This window comes from Bombina bombina, chromosome 1, assembly GCF_027579735.1.
Source record: "Bombina bombina isolate aBomBom1 chromosome 1, aBomBom1.pri, whole genome shotgun sequence".
In the NCBI taxonomy this organism is placed as follows: Eukaryota; Metazoa; Chordata; class Amphibia; order Anura; family Bombinatoridae; genus Bombina; species Bombina bombina.
Window position 1 is genome coordinate 1,083,275,416 of NC_069499.1, and position 22,423 is coordinate 1,083,297,838.

Genomic DNA, 22,423 nt, shown 5'->3' on the forward strand with positions numbered 1-22,423 from the left:
GTAAAGAGAGGTAGGTTTAGAGTATTTGTCAGTAAGAAGCCAATTTCTTTGGAATTTAAAAAACCCTCTGCAAGATGCGTATTTATATTATGCCATAAAAAACATTATCAAATTAGTTGGAAAAAATCATATTCAATATAAATGGTAAAACTTGTATTTAAAGTACACAGTAATGTAAAAAAAACACAGTTGAAACATTATACAAATATTCAGATTCCATTTTAAAATTGGTCTTGCAGCATTGACTAGTATGCTGAACAAGATGTTACTTGGGCGTATATGAAGTCTTTTTGCAATTTGTATGAAAATAATAATAAGTATATTACACATGTAGGCCTTGCAGAAGGTGTAAGCTGTTTGTTTTAAAATGAATAAGCATTTGTGAAACCAGAAATAAAATATAGTGTAAATTACACTGAACCCAACGTAATTTGATTTGTATGTGATAAAAAAAAATGCTATCAGTATCAGGTGTTCTCTGTCACATTCACTCTCCCCTGTGAAAATCTGCTTTCCAGTGAGTTTCATTCATTTCTATGGAGATAAGCTTGTAATTTACAGGGAATACTTGTTTTAGCCACTTTTCTTAAATCATTCCGTGGGGTTCATTGTGATATTTCTCAACTGGTTGATAATTATTAGATTACAGGACCCTTGTTGAAGATTAGTGGAAATTCTCAGCCCTTTATACAAATATATACTGTGGGATCCCTGTACTAAGCAGTGGATGTCACATTGATGTCAATATGGTGAAGGCTTGCTCATGCAAGCCTGCTTACTGCAAGTAGCAAAGATGTGGAGTGATTGACAGGAACTGTACTACCAAATTCTAGTGCAATAGAAAATAAGGGCAGTGGGAGAGACTTCCCGGAAGAGGCGGAGCAAGCAGGACGCTTGCAACTTCGCGCTTCTCCCTTGAGCTCGAACACCAGCTTCTCAGGCGCAGTAATCTTTGGCCGCTACATGCAGGCGACCTGGATAGCGAGCGGATTGCAGGAGCAGTCAGCGCCTGGAAGTCAGCCACAAGTGAGGCTTCTGAGACTGAAGCAACTTCATTGTTCCTTTGCATATGGGAAAACAGAGCGCCTAAGTTAACAAGCAAGTGGGCAGAAGAGCCTTAACAGCAGTGTGCAGACTGCAGAGACAGCAGCCGGCCGGGATCGAGGGGAAACAGTACCCTGCAAGTGCGGGCAGGGAGCGGATCCTAGAGCAGCGTAGCAGGCCGTGGTCAAAAGCACATCAAGTCCCCCCCCCCCTGGACGGTACTGTGGTGTTGCTGGGAGGTGTGTCGACCCCTGCAAGGTGAGCACGACAGTTAACGGAGGCCCCTTCTGCAGCGTATACATAGCGGATATTCAGCGGCTACTAAGGTACTGTTTAAAATTATTAAAGCTGTGTTAAATAAAGGGCCATAGTGGAAGGGGGGGAGAGAAGAGCCGAAACTCGGTTCCCCTAAAGTGAGGCCCCTACAAGGGAAGCGACCTAGCCAGGGGTATAAAGGAATAAAGGTTGAGCGAACTGCAGCCTGGGAAATAGTCTTGTACCTGAGCAGCTGGGAATGGTATCTACCTGTTTAGCTTGTCTGTGGAGACAGAACTACAGAAGGAGAAAAAGAAAGTATTATTCTTAAAGGCATCAATCTGGTGGCAATATATATGTTGTGATACACTCCCATAACCCTTATGGGTAGGAGTACAAAGTAGAGCTCCCATAACCTACGGGTAGGAGCCAAGAAGACAGAGAGACTTAAAATTTGACACCCTCCATTTCGATATCAAGAGGAACATTATAAGTTAACAGTTTATTTGGACTGTCTGTGTCTCCTTTGATTGCTATAATTAAATAATAAAAAGAAACAGGATCTGAGAAGGGACAAGCCTCTGTAGAGTCAAGTGTGCTGGGAAATAATTTCCAGGTTGGACTAACTTAAAGAGGAGAGAAGAAAAGGGGGACTTTTTCTCTTTTTGTTTATTGTTTTTCTCCTCTGCTTATTCTTTCCTGTTGGTTACTTCTGTTACTGCGATTGATATGTATAACCCCCATTGTCTATAAGGATGTTGAAATTGATTCAGAAGGAAATAGCTATATTAGAAGATAATATCATTGAGTCATGGAGTAGCTTAAATGTACAATGGCATATATATAGCTGTTAATAGATAACAACATTTATGAGAGTTAGATATTTATGCAATTTATCTGACTATTACTTTATGTAAGCATTACTGGGTCATTTTCTGTGCAAGCCTTAAGCCTGAATGGCGCTAGATGTTTCTTGCTCTGACTAACTGTGGAAGCTTCCAATGGTTTAAAGAATACTTAGGTCAAAATACAGACCTGCTGGGAAAGCACTTAATTTGCTAAAGCTGTGAACACAGAAAGAACTACCTGTATAGCATTTTTATTTACCAGAGGTTAAGAGAGGAAAGTCTAGAGAGTTGTAAGCGGTAGCAATAAAGGCTACAGTACCAGAGTGGGCAGATATATATATACATACATATATTGGTTGTTAGGCAGGATTGCATAAGCATTACAATCTAGAAACACTGCAAAGGATTTTTGGTACATCTGGTTGCCTAAACTATAGTTTACACAGTTTATATAGTTAAAGTATACACAGCAAAGGGTTAATTTGAGATCACATTATTTCTTATTTGGGTCCAAGTCTCGGAGATAGGCCGTAATCACATGAATTTCACTTAGTTACACCTAGATCACTTAAAGTATACACACAAGAGATAAATATATCTTAAATATATCTGAAAATGGTACGCTCTGCTAAAAACAGAGCCATATTTTCATGTGTCACCTATTTTGTTTTTGTTTTTTGTTTTCTTTCTCACACTTTATTTTTTGTAATTTTTGCTTATTAGAACACTGGTTTGCACTTGCTCCCTTTTAAATTGATAATACATTCTGATGGATAAATATATAGCGGCCTCTAAAGGGAGCTCTCCAGCTATGCCGCCGAGACATAGAGAAAAGAAGAATAACCCTAAAAATACGGAGTTAGGCACCGATACATTGCAAATAGACACGGAAACCCAGCCTCCTACAAACAATACAGCTGAGATAGTAGCCCAAATATCTAGAGTGTTTACGTTGCAGTTAGATGCCCTAAAAGTGGAGAGTAAACATGACATCAACTCCTTATCGACTGAAGTTAGGCAGTTCACTGCGAGAATAGAAGAGGTAGAAAACAGGGTCTCAGACTTAGAAGACAGAATGACCCAGATGGAGCAGACTAACTCCAGATTGCAGGTTAACTCAGATACTATGCAGAAAAAGGTAGAAGACTTAGAAGACAGGGCTCGTCGCAATAATATTAGGATCATTGGGGTCCCCGAGAATGCTGATTTTAAAGACTTAGTTTACTTTATTACTAATACACTCCCTAAAGCTTTGAACATGTACTCAGAATCCCAACCCCTACAAATTGAAAGAATACATAGAATGGGGATAAGTCACAGAAACCCAGATGGTACACTACAACCGAGGCCTATAATTGTTAAGTTTTTAAAATTTACAGATAAAGTTAATATGATGAGGAATTATAGGAAAACATTTCCAGTTGTGTTAGAACAAAATAAAATAATGCTATTCCAAGATTTCTCTGCAGAGACTTCGGCTAAAAGAAGACTAATGTCACCTTTTTGCTCACAGCTGATCAAAGCAAATTTTAACGTTAGATTAGTTTATCCGGCCAAGTTAATTATATTAACAGATGGAGAGCCTAAAACTGTTGAAACCCCTCAGGAAGCGAGAGTATTTTGCAGAGAGAAAGGGATTAATTAATAAAGTACAGACTGAACATGGGTAGATGCCATAGTGCACAACTTATGTTGCAGGCTCTACTTTAGAAGCAGAGGGTAGTCAAGTACATGATAGGAATCTTTCATAAGGGGGTCCGGTTTAATAATTCATTACTGAAGCAGTGTTTTATCACCCATAAGATAAAAATAGGTCTAGGGAGAAAGAGACTAAGGAAGCACAGACTAAATATAAGGGGTTCTGGAGGGTACCAGTCTACTTTTTTATTGAGGTATTATACAAAGAGGGTAGCGAATGATATAGGAGGAAGTCTCCCTAGACAGATGTTATTTGAACAGCGGTTGCTGAGGCCTTGTTTTATTATGTATATTAGGTTTTATTTTAATGGATATATGAAAAGTAATATCTCCGAACCTATATGGGGACAGGGAAGGGGGGAAGGGAGTCTTTTTGGTTTTATTAAAAAAAAATATTATATAATTTTTTTTTTTTTCTCACTCTTCCTCTCTCTCACTATTAACTTAACTGGAGCAAATGAATGAAAATTTAAAAATAGCCTCTTGGAATGTGGGCGGAATATCATCCCCAATAAAACGGAAATCAATTATTAAACTACTAGGAACATACAAACCGCATATAGTGATGTTACAAGAGACACACCTGTCTGAGAAAGAAGCTATTAAATTAAAGATTAAATGGGTAGGTGAGGTAATTTCGTCTGATTATGATAACAGGAAAAATGGGGTGGCAATATTAATAAATAAACTATTACCATATAAAATAATTTAAAAAATAATAGATCCGTTAGGTAGACTTTTGATTGTCCAAATTGAAATTGATAGAAAACTGTTTATTTTGTGTAACGTATATGGGCCGAATAAGATAGATCGGCAATTTTGGGATACACTAGCAGGGAAACTAATGGCTTATAGAGATCAAGATCTGATTATAGGGGGGAATTTCAATATGGTTTTCTCTCCTAATTTATATAGGTTAAATAATAAATGCAGGGCTAGAAGAGAGAGAGAAACACGAATCTTACAGACATTTTGCCATAAAACTGGAACAAAAGATATTTGGAGGCTTCAAAACCCAGATAACAGAACCTTTACGTGTATCTCCAAATCACATCAGACGTTCGCAAGGATAGATATGTTCCTAATAGCTGATATAATGACGGGAAAGAAAGTAAGGACAGAAATAGGTGATATAAAGATATCAGACCATGCTGTAATCCTACTAGATTTAGAATTAAAAACTTATCAAAAACAAGCCAGCAATGACGTATTCTTTCCGAAATATTTAGCAAAAAATACAATTTTTCAGAACTGGCTGAAGAGCAGATGGCAAGAGTACGCATTGCATAATAGGGCATATGAAAATAAGTCCGAAATTTTCTGGGAATGTGGCAAAGCGGTATTAAGAGGAGAGGTAAAGGCATATCTCTGCAAAAGTAAGAAAAAAAATAAACAGGAGGAACAGCTTTCCAATGCAGTAAGGAATAGTTTTAACGCATATATAGCCCAGCCAAGGAGAGTTCTCTGGGAGAAATATACAAATCTAAAGACCCAGAGAGACCTACTCCTTAAGCAAAACACGATACAGGAAGAAATGCGAATAAAATCATTATACGGTGGCTTTAGGGGAAGGTCAGCTAAATATTTAGCCTCTATAACCAAAAGTAGAGTCAAAAATAATATAGGGGCAATTAAACAAGGATCATTCAGAACCACTTCAAATAAAGAAATACAGAAGATTTTCGTAGAATTCTTTAAGAATCTATATACAGCAGGGAAATTCAAGTTAGAGGTTAAAAATAAATTCTGGGAGAAGGTAAAATTACCTAAATTATCACAGGATATAATGGAAAGTATTAATGCCCCAATCTCATTAATTGAAATCGAACAAGGGATAAAAAAGCTTAAAGGTAATAAAGCACCAGGTCCTGATAGACTACCGGCGGAATTCTATCATATATTGGTAGAGGAAATAACACCAGTCCTATATAATGTATATAATAGCTATTTTTTATATCAGAAACAATGCTCTGCTGGCTTTGCCGCGTCCAACATTTCACTCATCCTTAAAAAAGATAAAGACCCAGAAAATCCAGCATCCTATCGTCCAATTTCATTATTGAACATAGATTAAAAATTATTGACTTCCATAATTGCGAATCGTTTAAAACCTTATATATCAGATATTATTCATGAGAACCAAACGGGTTTTATGCCTGGGAGAAATCCCGTTAAAAACATCCGGAAAACAATGCTGATAATAGAACATATGCAAAATAAAATTAAGAATGGTACAGGATGTGGGATGTTGGACGCGGCAATCTTAGCGGTTGATGCTGAGAAAGCCTTTGATTACATTAGCTGGGATCACTTATTCACAACACTAGAAAAATTTGGATTCAAAGACAATATTATAAACTTAATAAAAATTCTATACAAGAATCCGATGTCAGCGGTGGTAGTTAATGGATTAACGTCTGAAAAGTTCAGGCTACAAAGAGGGACCCGCCAGGGTTGTCCTCTATCCCCCTTGTTATTTAACCTATCGATCGAACCGTTTGCAATTCGTTTAAGAGAATGCCTGTCAGGAATTCTTATTGGTGATCAAAAAATGGTGCTTTCTCTCTATGCAGATGACCTATTAGTATATCTAAGTAATATTGAAAAAACTTTACCACTATTACTGGAAGAAACGCAGATATTTAGTGAGATATCAGGCTACACGATTAACTATGGGAAATCAGAATTGTTATGGCTAAAGAAGCCATCGAAGCTGAAAGGACCATTACCTTTTAAAGAAAAAGCACTGATTAAGTATTTAGGTATCATGCTGTCTAATTGCATGACGGAGTGCTATGAATTAAACTATCCTAGAGTATTTAGGGAATGTCAAAGAAAACTATCAATATGGTCCAATCTCCCTATCCCTATAACAGCTAGAATAATGCTAATCAAAGCTGTTATATTTCCTAAAATTTTATACTTGTGTCAGAATATTCCTATATTACTATATAAAAAGGATATTAGAGAGTTCAATAAACATTGTACACAATTTATATGGGCTGGGAAAAGGCCTCGGATTGGACTTGATAAATTACAACTTAATAGACTAGCGGCAGGGTTGGATTTTCCGAACTTAGAGATTTACAATTTAGTCACCACATTTAAATATGCAATGGACTGGGTTACGTCCCAAGATCAGAAAACTATATGGCTGAACCATTTATGTTGGGATCACTCTTACACTGCCCCATGAACAGAATACCCAGGAAAATTGCAAAAATGACAATTTTCATTAATACCATAAAGGCGTGGCAACAGGTTTGTCTTAGAGTACAGGTTAACCCATACTGTACAAATTTGCTCAGCATTGGTGGTAATCCAGAATTCCAGCCGGGTCTGTCACAAATAGTATTCTATCGGTGGAAGAGAAAAGGGTTAATGTTTGTTAGACAATTTTTGTCGGAAGACCTGACAGTTAACTCATTCATAAATCAAGCTAGAACTTATGATCTGCCGAGGAAAGATTTTTTTGCTTTCCTACAAATACGCCACTTTATTAACAGTTTACAAATTAAATATAACACCAACTGGTCTATGGGGGTTCTAGATAATGTCATTAAGCTATATGAAAATGGTAAGACATCAATTTCAATAATTTACAATGTAATTAATTCATTTAACAATGAAGAGCATTTACAGGCAATAAAAGATAAATGGCATAGAGAGTTCCCAAATCTAACGACAAAAGAAATTGTTCAATCTTTGAAGTTAAACTATAAATATTGGGTCCCAACTAATTGGCGAGAATCACATTTGAAGTTGATCAGGAAAGTTTATATAACTAATAGAAACTTATCTAGATGGTATGAGACTACTTTAGTTTGCCCGAAGTGTAGTATAGAGGAAGCAGATATTACTCATTATTTTTGGAGCTGCCCTAAAGTAAACCAACTATGGAGACAAATTAACTATTGGATCAAGAGGAAGCTCGATATAGAATTTGAGATTCAAATGTTTCATGTTTTTTTTCTGGTAAAATACTCGGATAGAGTTAAAGAGAATGATTTAATTAATACTATAATTTTTATAACTAGAAATCTAATTCTGAAGGATTGAAAAGGGGCGAAAGCCCCCAAACTGGTGGCGTGTAAGAACGGAGTAGTTAAACAGTGCATGTTAGAACAATATGACTCACGAGAGCCATCTAGTCCGCTAGAAGAATTTTTTTTTAAGAAATGGAAAAAGTTAATCTTATCGTTACCTCTGAATACACAAATCCAATTGACTGCCCCTTTTAGGAATACAGAATATGTTATGATTAATATTATAGCAGGATCATTTCCTCAAAGTTGGGGTGGATGGTGAGAGAGTTAGAGAGAGAGAGGAAAGGGAAGCGAAGTGTACAGGGTTTTTTTTTTTTTTTTTCTTCCTCTCCCCCCCCCCTACCAGAATAATTCATAATTAACACATTTGGGTCTTGTTCTGATTTTCCCTATGTTTTTTCCTTCTGTATATACTAGATATAAGAAGAAGGTTATGTTTAAGACACTAGATGATAAGTTTATTGGTGTACTTTGTTAGGAAAATTATGTTAAACTTCGACATAAGAGTTAAATCTTGTACTATTCAGTTTGTAACTACAGATGGTACTATAAGAAGAATACTTGTAAATGTGAATAATGAAGAATGTATTTTTATTTTTTGTAATTTTGAAAATGGGTACCAATAAAGCATTTAAAATAAAAAAAAAAAAAAAAAAAAAAAAAGAAAATAAGGGCAGTGAAAGTACAGTGCCCATTTACTATGAAGATGGGCGGACACGTTCCAAGTCCCAAGTCCCAAAAGCAAATGGGACCAAGTATACACAACAGCAAAAAGGTTTTGTTAATGCCAGACTTTAGTTTTTCGATAGTACAAAAACAATGAAATTCATTATTAATTTCATGCTTAGTAAAAATATAAAAATTAGGTCAGCATGCTAGCACAACTGTCAAAATTGTACTCTCTATAACCAGGTAGTCATTTAACCACACTTGCTTCAACAATTTTGGAAGTTTATATTTCTCACTTCAAAGCAAATTGATTTTTATTTATCTCATAACAGTATGGTATGAAAATTACTACTGCTCATTTAAAAAAAAAAATACTTGGTGCTATATGCCTAGATTACGAGTTTGCAGTTTGAGGGGTGCGGTACCGCTCACTTCCCTACAGCGCTGGTATTACAGGTTTTCCTAAACCCTCCATAACGCACTCCAATACCAGTGCTGCTTACGTCAGCGGTGAGCTGGTTTTACATGCTTGTGTACAATTTCCCCAAAGACATCAATGGGGAGAGATGGCTGAAAAAAAGCCTAACACCTGCAAAAAAGCAGCGTAAAGCTCTGTAATGCAGCCCCATTGATTCCTATGGGGAAACTAAATTTATGTTTACACCTAACACCCTAACATGAACCCCGAGTCTAAACACCACTAATCTTACACTTATTAACCCCTAATTGCCCCAAAGAAATCAGCTCTTTTACCTGTAAAAATAAAATACAAACAACCCCTCCAACAGTAAAGCCCACCACCCACACAATCAACCCCCCAAATAAAATCCTAACTAAAAAAACCTAAGCTCCCCATTGCCCTGTAAAGGGCATTTGGATGGGCATTACCCTTAAAAGGGCATTTAGCTCTATTGCTGCCCAAACCCTAACCTAAAAATAAAACTCACCCAATAAACCCTTAAAAAAACCTAACACTAACCCCCGAAGATCCACTTACAGTTTTGAAGACCGGACATCCATCCTCAACGAGCCAGGAGAAGTCTTCATCCAAGTGGCAAGAAGTCCTCAACGAAGCCGGGAGAAGTCTTTATCCAAGCCGGCAGAAGTGGTCCTCCAGACGGGCAGAAGTCTTCATCCAGACGGCATCTTCTATCTTCATCCATCCGGCGCGGAGCGGGTCCATCTTCAAGACATACGCTGCGGAGCATACTCTTCTTCCGACGTCTAACGAAGAATGAAGGTTCCTTTAAATGACGTCATCCAAGATAGCGTCCCTTGAATTCCGATTGGCAGATAGAATTCTATCAGCCAATCGGAATTAAAGGTGAAAAATTCCTATTGGCTGATGCAATCAGCCAATAGGATTAAGCTTCAATCTTTTTGATTGATCCAATCAGCCAATAGGATTGTGCTCACATTCTATTGGCTGATTGGAACAGCAAATAGGAATTTTTCACCTTTAATTCCGATTGGCTGATAGAATTCTGGATGGATGAAGATAGAAGATGCCGTCTGGATGAAGACTTCTGCCCGTCTGGAGGACCACTTCTGCCGGCTTGGATGAAGACTTCTCCCGGCTTGGTTGAGAACTTCTTGCCGCTTGGATGAAGACTTCTCCCAGCTTCGTTGAGGATGGATGTCCGGTCTTCAAAACTGTAAGCGGATCTTCGGGGGTTAGTGTTAGGTTTTTTAAGGGTTTATTGGGTGGGTTTTATTTTTAGGTTAGGGTTTGGGCAGCAATATAGCTAAATGCCATTTTAAGGGCAATGCCCATCCAAATTCCCTTTTCAGGGCAATGGGGAGCTTAGGTTTTTTTAGTTAGGATTTTATTTGGGGGCTTGTTTGTGTAGGTGGTGGGTTTTACTGTTGGGGGGACTGTTTGTATTTTTTTTTACAGGTAAAAGAGCTGATTTCTTTGGGGCAATGCCCCGCAAAAGGCCCTTTTATGGGCTATTGGTAGTTTAGTTTAGGCTAGGGGCTTTTTTTATTTTGATAGGGCTATTAGATTAGGTGTAATTAGTTTAAATATCTGATAATTTGTTTTTTATTTTGTGTAATTTAGTGGTTTTTTTTGTAATTTAGGTAATTGTATTTAATTTATGAAATTTATTTAATTGATGTGTAATGTTAGGTGTTAGCGTAACTCAGGTTAGGTTTTATTTTACAGGTAAATTTGTATTTATTTTAGCTAGGTAGTTAGTAAATAGTTAATAACTATTTACTAACTATTCTACCTAGTTAAAATAAATACAAACTTGCCTGTAAAATAAAAATAAATCCTAAGCTAGCTGCAATGTAACTATTAGTTATATTGTAGCTAGCTTAGGTTTTATTTTATAGGTAAGTATTTAATTTTAAATAGGAATTATTTAGGTAATGATAGTAATTTTTATTTAGATTTATTTTAATTATATTTAATTTAGGGGGTGTTAGGGTTAGACTTAGGTTTAGGGGTTAATACATTTAGTATAGTGGCGGCGACATTGGGGGCAGCAGATTAGGGGTTAATAAATGTAGGTAGGTGGCGGCGATGTTAGGGACAGCAGATTACGGGTTAATAATATTTAATTAGTGTTTACGATGTGGAGTGCAGTGGTTTAGGGGTTAATATGTTTAATATAGTGGCGGCGATGTCGGGAGCGGCATATTAAGGGTTAATAATTTTATTTTAGTGTTTGCGATGTGGGAGGGCCTCGGTTTAGGGGTTAATAGGTAGTTTATGGGTGTTAGTGTACTTTTTAGCACTTTAGTTATGAGTTTTATGCTACAGCTTTGTAGCGTAAAGCTCATTACTACTGACTCTAGATTGCGTTACGAATCTTGCGGGATAGGCTGTACTGCTCACTTTTTGGCCTCCAAAAAAAACTTGTAATACCGGGCGCTATGGAAGTCCCATTGAAAAAAGACTTTATGCAAATTGCGTAAGATAATTTGCTGTACGGCCAAAAAAGTGTGCAGTGCCCCTAAACCTGCAAGGCTCGTAATACCAGCGGTAGTGAAAAAGCAGCGTTATGAGCCTTAACGCTGCTTTTTTACTCATACCGCAAAACTCGTAATCTAGCTGATACGTAGCTAGAGCTCTCACTTAGTGGTTTAGCATACAGATTTGTTTAAATGTATTTCTCTTTAGTGTGGTCTGACAAACACTACTGCTTATATTAACAACAATCTGCTTAAACTATATAGAACCCAGAGCTGAAGAGTTAAAAAAAGTAAAACCTATCAATTCCACAGTTATAATATGAGTTATTGCTAGTAAATAAAATAAACAAGTGTTTTTTTATATCTAAAACAGACTCCAATAATCTATACAGCCAATTATAATTACAAAAAATATAATATATAATTATAGTATCAAGGCTTGTGTGCGGCTGCAATGAGATCCCTAGAAAATCTCAATTACATAAAAAAAAATATCTGCGGAAAATGTATTTTATTTTTAAATGAAATTTTATCTTAAATTCACTATTTTCAAGCTGTGCGAGAAAGCCCTGAAATCTATCGTCCTGCTAAATTGCAAGCAGAAGTTGAAGAAACATTCAGCCATTCAGGCTGTAGCTGTGTGTAAAAAGTCATAACAGACCCCTTATCATATTTTAAGGGATCAGCCTTAAACACTGTAAAAATTTTTTGTCTAATGTGCAAACAGTATATAAATTTAGAAATATGTACTTTTTATCTCCCATTTTCTATATTCCTAGTAAAATATCACCCCTAGTTTATGAATAGAACATAAGCTATTACGTAAGGAATTAGCAGTATTTTGATGTAATCAATTAGCAATATACACTGGGGTTCCATTGCAGATGTTCTGATATGTTCTTACTGATATATAGTAAAATGAGGTTTCATTGTATTATATGCCCTTTTTCAGAACTAAATAATATGTCTATGGTATAGAAATAAAGGGCAGTAGTAATGACAATCACTGACTAATTAGATTCTTATGTAGGATACATGCTATTGCAATCTGTTTGTTCCTGTATAATTGCTTTTGTTTTACCACTGATATATCTCTCTTCTCTGTCTTATATTTTAAATTGTTCATTCTTTTGCATCTGCTTTTTTTTGGCCTAAAATGTATTTCTATTCATTTTATTATTCCCTCTAAACTTTCTTTGGTGCTTTTCTGTCTCTCATTGTCTTCACTGTGTCATCAAAAACTGTCTCAGTGCAGTCTGCCAATTAGCCTTTATCTGTCGGCACATTCATCAGAATCTTGAAGGGTGATTTTGAATGGCAGAGCTTTAAAGCTTGTGTTTGATATGCAGCTGGGTTCCCATACGCTTAGATTGCTTATATATAATGTTATACAGTTCCACAGACTTTATTTCTTCTCTTATGAGTATGGATATGAGTAAATTATTTTTCATGTTGATCCAATTGACTTTAATTATGTTTCATGCTAAAAACCTAGTTTATTTTTTATATGATACATATTTTCATCAGTATGAATGTGTACACCAGTTAATAAATGGAGTATATATATATATATATATATATATATATATATATATATATATATATATATATATATATATATATAGATAGATAGATAGATAGATAGATAGATAGATAGATAGATATACTGTATATACAATTGTTTGCAAAAGTTTAGGCACCCCTAACAATTTCCATGATTTTCATTTATAAATAATTGGGTGTTTGGATCAGCAATTTCATTTTGATCTATCAAAAACCTGAAGGACACAGTAATATTTCAGTAGTGAAATAAGGTTTATTGGATTAACAGAAAATGTGCAATATGCATCCAAACAAAATTAGACAGGTGCATAAATGTGGGTACCCCAACAGAAATATTGCATCCTTTAGCAGAAATAACAGCCTCTAGATGCTTCCTATAGCCTGTAATGAGTGTCTGGATTCTGGATGAAAGTATTTTAGACCATTCCTTCGTGGAAAACATCTCCAGTTCAGTTAGGTTTGATGGTTGCCGAGCATGGACAGCCCTCTTCAAATCACCCCAAAGATTTTCAATCATATTCAGGTCTAGGGACTGGAATGGCCATTTCAAAACATTGTACTTTTTCCTCTGCATAAATGCCAGATTAGATTTCGAGCAGTGTTTTGTGTCGTTGTCTTGTAGAAATATCCAGCCCCGGCGTAACTTCAACTTTATAACTGATTCCTCAACATTATTCTCAAGTATCTGCTGATATTCAGTGGAATCCATCTGACCCTCAACTTTTACAAGATTACCAGTACTGGCACTGACCCCACAGCCCCACAACATGATGTAACATCCACCAAATTTTACTGTGGGTAGCAAGTGTTTGTCTTGGAATGCTGTGTTCTTTTGCTGCCATGCATAACACCCCATGTTATGATCAAATAACTCAATCTTTCTTTCATCAGTCCACAGCACCTTCTTCCAAAATGAAGCTGGCTTGTCCAAATGTGCGTTTGTATACCTCAAGCGACTCTGTTTGTGGCGTGTGTGCAGAAAAGGCTTCTTCCGCATCACTCTCCTAAAAAACAGCTTCTCCTTGTTCAAAGTGCTCTGAATTGTTGAATGATGCACAGTGACACCATCTGCAGCAAGATGATGTTGGAGGTGGTCTGTGGGCTGTTCTCACCATCCTTTGCCTTTGCCTCTCCGATATTTTACTTGGTCTGCCACTTCTGGCCTTAACAAGAACTGTGCCTATGGTCTTCCATTTCCTCACTATGTTCCTCACAGTGGACACTGACAGCTTAAATCTCTGCAATAGCTTTTTGTAGCCTTCCCCTAAACCATAATGTTGAACAATCTTTGTTTTCAGGTCATTTGAGAGTTGTTTTCAGGCCCCCATGTTGCCACTCTTCAGAGGAGAGTCAAAGAGAACAACTTGCAATTGGCCACCTTAAATACCTTTTCTCATGATTGGATGCACCTGTCTATGAAGTTCAAGGCTTAATGGGCTCACCAAACCAATTGTGTGTTCCAATTAATCATTGCTAGGTAGTTAGAGGTATTCAAATCAACAAAATGACAAGGATGCCCAAATTTACGCATCTGTCTAATTTGATTGGATGCATATTACACATTTTCTGTTAATCCAATACACCTCATTTCACTACTGAAATATTACTGTGTCCTTCAGTTATTTGATAGATCAAAATTAAATTGCTGATCCAAACACCCAATTATTTATAAATGAAAATCATGGAAATTGTTAGGGGTGCCTAAACATTTGCATAAAACTGTATATATATACTGCACTATACTGGTCCCCCAATAGAATTTCTGCTGAATCTGATGGAGTTGTGCTTGGAGAAAAACTTTTTCGTTTTGAGAATGAATTTGTCCTTCAATTATTAGGCACGGCCATGGGGTCGAGTATGGCCTTGTCTTATGCCAACTTGTATATGGCACAATTTGAAAAACATGTCTTTAATCCACAGCACAACTCCATCAGATTCTAACGCCGCTGTATTGATGATGTGTTCCTCATTTGGAGGGGCACATCAACATCTCTCATGGAATGGTTTAATGCTCTCAACAACTTAGAATCCACAATCAAATTCAAGATTGAAAGGCATCATGAAAAAATTAATTTTCTTGACCTGGAGATACATAAAGCTAAGACTGAGGGCAATGATAAATTACTACCTTGTACCATAAAGACACAGATAAGAATTTTATCTTACATTTTGATAGTTTTCATCCGTACACACAAAAGAACGGTGTCAGTTCCTCGCAGCTCCTGAGGGTCATCAGAAACAACACGAGGATTCCCGTAAAGATCTCTAATTGCAGGATATGGCCCAGAAGTTCTTACATTGAGGATACCCCCCACGTCTCATTAAACAACAGCGACTGGTTGTGGAGCAGAATTGAGAAAAAAGAAGATACTAGAGTGAACTTTGTGACTACCTACACTCCAAGTTCGGAAATGGTAGCAGCCACCATAAAAGAAAATTGGAAAATTGTGGCTAAAGACATGAGTCTACCTTTTTATAATCTACCTCCTCCAAGGATGGTCTATAAGAGGTCTAAAAACCTACGAGACCTACTGGTCTTGAATGATCCAGGGCATTGCTATGAACGCAAATCTTGGCTACCAAAGGCAAAACTGGGATGTTATAGGTGTGGCAATTGTGTGACCTGTAACAACATGGTGACCTGTAATAATTTTTACTATCCACACACCAACAAACAATTCAAGATCCAACACAGACTTACGTGCACATCTGATTTTGTGGTCTATGTGATCATTTGTCCGTGTTCCCTATATTATGTAATAAAAACGGTGACTACCTTCAGAGAACAGCTGGTGAATCATAAATCCGCTATACGCCTGGCCATCAAGAAGGGCAGCTCTGAACAACCAGTCGCAAGACATTTTCTTCAAGTAGGACATTCTGTATCTATGCTAAGAGCAATACTTATCGATCATGTTCCACGCTTGAGACGAGGGGGTGATAGGGCTTTGGCCTTATTAAGAGCAGAAGCGAAATGGATCTTTGATCTCGACACTGTTACCCCCAGGGGCTTGAACACATTGATTGACTTTGGATGTTGGTACAAGTGACCGGTTTACGGGAATCCCCTCTATGGGACCACAAATAAGTTTCTACTTATTCCATATGGCTTGAATGATGTAAATATAGTGTATGTGCATTGGCTGTAGTTTTCCATTTGATACCAGAGGTATAGATTGGTCACTTTAGGGCTCATTATTAAATATGGGTCCCTTTAAGTTAATTTTACTTCACCCATGTATTTTGCACCACTAGTTGAATTTAAAAACATTTTTTCCTTTTCTTTGCATTAGGATTGTCATTAGCGTATTATGTAATGGAAACTTAAAACATATGTATAGTTTGATATGTAAAATGCTGTATAGTTTAAGCCAATTTTTGTTTTGTTTCATATTCATTTTTCAGTTATCTTTTATCCTGCTGTCTGTGTCCCCCTTCTCCCTGCATCGCATCGCTACTAACGGTTGTTTACCGTTGCTATGCCAACACATTCACAAAATGCTTTAGTGGTGGCTGTGACTGATGACGTCATCATGCGTGGACACGCATGACGCTGGAGTAGCATGACAGGAGGTCTGGTGTGGAGCGGGAGAACAGACATCAGGGTGATTATTCACTTAGGTATTGTTAGTACACTGGGTATGTAAGGTGGGTTGGAGTGGGAGTTATTTATGTCTTCCATGGGCTCCATTTGAGAAAGGTTCACTGCAGAACCGAAACGTTATGGGTTAAGGCCCTATTTTCTTCACATGTTGTTGATTAAAAGGCTTGTTACAAAGTTTCCTGTGTTGCCTGCTGTTTTCCGGATACACGCTTCACCTTTAAAATGGATTTGTGTTCTGGATATTTTCCTGCATTTACCTTTGTTGCGTGCACCAGGCTGGTGGATGGATGGTGTGTGCCACTTTACTTAAATCACTTCACTATATATATATATATATATATATATATATATATATATATATATATATGTATATAATAAAAGGAAGGTTTCAACAGCGCAATTAGTTTCTGTGCTACAACATAAAACATATAACATATAAAAACAGATCATACATATGGCATATAAATACAATAAAAATAGTAAAAATAGTTCAAAGATCAGTATTAGCGATCATATTTTCTGTGAATCTGAAGAATCCAATAGAAATATTAGAAGGAATAATATTCCCCTTACCAGAATATACCTCAATCCAATGAGGTAAGTTGCCACAACTAGTATAGGGTGGTAGAATTCCAGTGTGTATAAGGAGAAGTCAGTGACTTGTCATCCACCTCTTGGAGTAGGTTTTCTTCTGTGATTTTAGAAAAGAGAAAAGCTGTGATTCAGCGAACAGACTAAGGTCCCCGACCCACTGCAACAACAGCTCGACCCTCAGGGAAAAATCACAGAAGAAACTAATTGCGCTGTTGAAACCTTCCTTTTTTCTCATTTACATTCTTGGATAGGTGAGAGTTTTATACTCACACCTGCCCTACCTGTATCCAATAGCTGCATATTTTTTTCTTTCTATATACTGGCGCATATTTCATAGTGCTGCTTGTCTTTATTCCAGTTTACTGGTCTGGGACATTCTACTTTCCCTTATATATATATATTTATATTAACAAAAAGAAAGGATGCACTCTCCAGGATTTCCAATGTTACTCCTTTAATATAACATTTTGGGGTGTTATACCCTTCGTCAGACAGTACAAAATAACAGTCTGACGAAGGGGATAACTACCTTGAAACGTTACATTAAAGGAGTAACATTGGAAATCCTGGAGAGTGCATCCTTTCTTTCTGTTATTATCAATTCCTTGGAAGCACCCTGGGTGGATGAACTTGAACCGTGAGTGCAGGCCTATCCACTGTGTATATATATATAGATAATGGCTATCCACCTCCTTTTTATATCACCTGTATGTAAATTACCTCTTTTTAACCCTTTGGGTTCTCATACCTGAAATGAAGGTAGTAATACCCCCTGATAGTCAGGTACTGAAAAGGTTGATATTTTCTTCTTTTTTCTTTTCTTATTAACTGCCATAGCTTGTACATTCTTCCTATGGCCTGTTGGAGGGTAGATAACAATTAGATTACAATTACATTTAATACACTCATGAAAACATTTATAAAAACAAATGAAGATCATAATCTTTGTTTAAACCTATCGGATATAGCGTTTTAAGGTGTTGTATCCACCATACTTCCCTTTTTTTAAGAAGTAACTCTCTGTTACCTTCTCTTCTCTGTTTGGGAATGTGGTCTATCACCTGAAATCTTAGTTGGCTAACAGAGTGACCTGCTGATAAAACATGTGCTGAAATGGGTAGGGACATATCCTTGCATCTGATAGAAGATTTATAGGCACTTATTCTATCTTTTATGGGGTTTATCGTTTCACCTTCATAGCCCCGCCAACATGGGCATTTTAAGATATACACTACATAATCTGTGTCACAAGTGTAAAGGCCATTAATCTCTCTCTTATTTCTGTCATTAATTTGTGCAATTAACTTGCCTTTTAATCATCGAATTACATTGTGCACAGTTTAAGCAGGGATATGACCCTTTGTTAGCTATCGTCAAGTAATTTATTGTTTTACTTTTGTTAGTACTAACATTTGCCTTAACCACTATATCCCTAATGTTTTTTACTCTTTTATAAGAATTAATGGGAGGTTAAGAAAATTCCTCTATATGGGAATTAGACTTACTTAACAGGTACCAATGTTTCTTTAAGATATTGGAAATACTGTCACTATATTGATTGTATTCTGACGAAAAGGTTAGTTGTTTCTTGTCTTTATGTCTCTTGTCCTGCTGTTTTTGTCTCTAGATTTCTCAGAAGGGATTGTAGCCACTTCAGTTTTAACTGCCTATTCACAATTGGCAATGATGGTCTGTTGATAGCCTCTATCTTTAATTTTTTTGGCCATTTGTTTAAGCCTAATATCCTGCAAATCTTTATCTTGCACATTTCTCATAGTCCTGAGGAATTGACTTTTAGGGATTGAGTTAAACATTCTATCTGGATGATCACTTTTAAAGTGCAATAAAGTGTTGCCTTCAGTGGGCTTACAATAAAGGTCTGTAATTAAATGTCCCTCTTGTTTATATACCAATGTGTCTAAATAGCTCACATTTTCTTTAGAATGGTTCAAGGTAAATTTTAAATTTTTAGTGTTACCATTAAGTTCCTCTACAAATTCATATAGTGTCTCCAATGGGCCCCTCCATACGCCAAATATATCATCTATATACCAAAGCCAAATTTTACAATATCTTGAGTACATTAAGTTTCTATAAACAAATCTGTTTACAAATTGGCTGATGAAAATATTGGCGTATGAAGGAACCACATTGGAGCCCATGGCCCTACCCTTTCTTTGCAGGTAATAGGTATCTTGAAATGAAAAATAGTTTAGATAGTGTATGATGTTTAACATGTCTTCTACAAATTCACACTGAGGTATAGAGTACTTAGGATTATGTTTCATAAGATTCAATACAGACTGTACTCCTGCCTCATGGGGAATGGACGCGTACAAACTGGCTACATCAAGGGAGAAAAGAATATCTGATTATTCAGTTTGAACATTTTTTATTTTTTTCCAAAAAATCACCTGTGTCTTTAAGGAATGATTTTTGGGCTACAGCCATGGGATTAAGAATTCTGTCTAAAAAATTGGCTATATTGGAAAAGACCAAATCTGTACTTGCCACAATTGGTCTCCCTGGAGGTTCTATTAAACTTTTATGTATTTTAGGGGTTATATAAAAGACAGGTGTAATGGGATATTTTTTATCAAAAATGTAGCTAAATCCTTAGTGATGACATTATTTAACAAAGCTTTATTGATTACCTGTGAAATTTCCTTTTGTATGTCTTTTAATGGATCACAGTCTAAAATTAAATACACACCTCCATCTGACAACTGTGCCAATATCTCCTGTATATAATAATCTCTGTCTAGGTTTTTCATTAGACCAGAGTTTTTTTATATCAGCTTGTACAAATTTGATATAAGTCTCAACTCCTGGGTTTGAGGTATTAGGTACAAATTTTGACTTATTTTTCAACCCTTAGGGTCGCACATCAACTGTTATCCACTTTATCTCTATCACTATGAACAACACTAACAGCATTGGCAACATTATCAAATTTGTACAAGCTGATATAAAAAAACTCTGGTCTAATGAAAAACCTAGAATTACCAATAACATTACTATAGCAGAGAGAAAGGCACTTAAAGACCTGTGTAATAATAAATCAATTATAATTAAAAATGCAGACAAGGGCAGAGCCGTGGTAATTTTAGACAGAGATGTCATGACTGTGATCCATTACTAGACATACAAAAGGAAATTGCACAGGTAATCAATAAAGCTTTGTTAAATAAAGTCATCACTAAGGATTTAGCTACATTTTTGATAAAAAAGATCCCATTACACCAGTCTTTTATACCAATTGTGGCAAGTACAGATTCAGTCTTTTCCAATATAGCCATTTTTTTAGACAGAATTATTAATCCTCAATCCTATTGGCTGTTGTAATCAGCCAATAGGATTGAGTTTTCATCCTGTTGGCTGATCTAATTAGCCAATAGGATTGAGCTTGCATTCTATTGGCTGATTGGAATAGCCAATAGAATGCAAGCTCAATCCTATTGGCTGATTCCAACAGCCAATAGGATTTTTTCCCCTTTAATTCCTATTGGCTGATAGAATTATCAGCCAATCGGAATGAAAGGGACGCCATATTGGATGACGTCACTTAAAGGGAAACTTAATTTACCAGCGGCGATCCTAAGAAGAGGATGCTCCGCGCCGGATGTCTTGAAGATGGACCCCCTCCACCCCGGATGGATGAAGATAGAAGATGCCGTCTGGATGAAGACTTCTGCCCGCTTGGATGAAGACTTCTGCCGGATTCGATGAGGACTTCTGCCCGCTTGGATGAAGACTTCTGCCGGCTGGATGAGGATGGATGTCCGGTCTTCGAAAACTGTAAGTGGATCGTTGGGGGTTAGTGTTAGGTTTTTTTAAGGGTTTATTGGGTGGGTTTTATTTTTAGCTTAGGGTTTGGGCAATGGTTAGCAGGTTAATTTAGATAGGATTTTATTTGGGGGGTTGGTTGTGTGGGTGGTGGGTTGTTTGTATTTTTTTTTACAGGTAAAAGAGCTGATTTCTTTGGGGCAATGCCCTGCAAAAGGCCATTTTAAGGGCCATTGGCAGTTTAGTGTAGGCTAGGTTTTTTTTTTATTTTGGGGGGCTTTTTTATTTTGATAGGGCTATTAGATTAGGAGTAATTTGTTTTTATTTTTGATAATTTCGTTTTTTATTTTGTGTAATTTAGTGTTTATTTTTTTTGTAATTTAGATAATTGTATTTGATTAATTTAATTTATTTGATTTGATTGTAATATTAGGTTTTAGTGTAAGGCAGGTTAGGTTTTATTTTACAGGTAAGTTTGTATTTATTTTAGCTAGGTAGTTATTAAATAGTTAATAACTATTTAATAACTAGTCTACCTAGTTAAAATAAATATAAACTTACCTGTGAAATAAAAATAAAACCTAAGCCAACTACAATGTAACTATATTAGTTATCTTAAGTTTATTTTATAGGTAAGTATTTAGTTTTAAATAGGAATTATTTAGGTAATAATTGTAAGGTTTATTTAGATTTATTTTAATTATATTTAGGTTAGGGGGTGTTAGTGTTATGGTTTAGGGGTTAATAGGTCGTTTATGGGTGTTAGTGTACTTTGTGACAGTTTAGTTATGAGTTTTATGGTACAGCTTTGTAGCATAAAACTCATAACTACTGATTTAAGATGGGGGTATGGATCTTGTCATTTAAGGCTGTACCGCTACTTTTTGGGCTCCCAGGCAAACTCATAATACCGGCGCTATGTAAGTCCCCATTGAAAATTGACTTTTTTTTAAAGTGCGGTACTGACGTTGCGTGACGGCCAAAAAGGTGTGCGTTACGCCTATTCTGACAAGACTTGTAATAGTGGTGTTAGGGAAAAAGCATCGTTTTGTTACATAACGATGCATTTTGAGTCATAACGCAAAACTCGTAATCTAGCTGTCTGTTAGCCAACTAACACCTAGATTTGGAGTTTGGCGTTAGCCGTTAAAACCAGCGTTAGAGGCTCCTAACGCTGGTTTTAGGCTACCGCCGGTATTTGGAGTCACTCAAAATAGGGTCTAACGCTCACTTTTCAGCCGCGACTTTTCCATTTTCCATGATCGGAACAGCCAATAGAATGCGAGCTCAATCTGATTGGCTGATTGGATCAGCCAATCGGATTGAACTTGATTCTGATTGGCTGATTCCATCAGCCAATCAGAATATTCCTACCTTAATTCCGATTGGCTGAT